This window comes from Sinocyclocheilus grahami, unplaced genomic scaffold (genome assembly GCF_001515645.1).
Source record: "Sinocyclocheilus grahami isolate Dianchi unplaced genomic scaffold, SAMN03320097.WGS_v1.1 scaffold450.1, whole genome shotgun sequence".
NCBI classification, from domain to species: Eukaryota; Metazoa; Chordata; class Actinopteri; order Cypriniformes; family Cyprinidae; genus Sinocyclocheilus; species Sinocyclocheilus grahami.
The window spans coordinates 389,517-389,924 of record NW_015505629.1 but is presented as its reverse complement, the minus strand read 5'-3'; the positions used below and the strand labels follow the sequence as shown (position 1 = coordinate 389,924).

The following is a 408-nucleotide window of genomic DNA, read 5'->3' as shown; positions in this document are numbered from 1 at the left end:
CTCAATGTCAAATGCAGAAATGTTAATCCATGCGTTTATGACCTCAAGGTTAGATTATTGTAATGCTTTACTGGGTGGTTGTTCTGCACGCTTAATAAACAAACTCCAGCTGGTCCAAAATGCAGCAGCTAGAGTTCTTACTAGAACCAGGAAATATGACCATTTAAGCCCGGTTCTGTCAACACTGCACTGGCTACCTATTAAACATGGTATAGATTTTAAAATCTTGCTTATTACTTATTAAGCCCTGAATGGTTTAGCACCTCAGTATTTGAACAAGCTCTTATTGCATTATAGTCCTTCACGTGCTCTGCGTTCTCAAAGCTCTGGCAATTTGATAATACCTAGAATATCAAAATCAACTGCAGGCGGAAGATCCTTTTCCTATTTAGCTCCCAAACTCTGGAA

The 408-nt window shown here is 39.0% G+C and overlaps 1 protein-coding gene across 1 annotated transcript in view; it reads right to left on the bottom strand.

The window, feature by feature from the left end:
• The window catches only part of LOC107552429 (hepatic triacylglycerol lipase-like), a 12,834-nt gene that overhangs the window by 6,613 nt on the left and 5,813 nt on the right, over window positions 1-408 (bottom strand). The window lies entirely within an intron of this gene.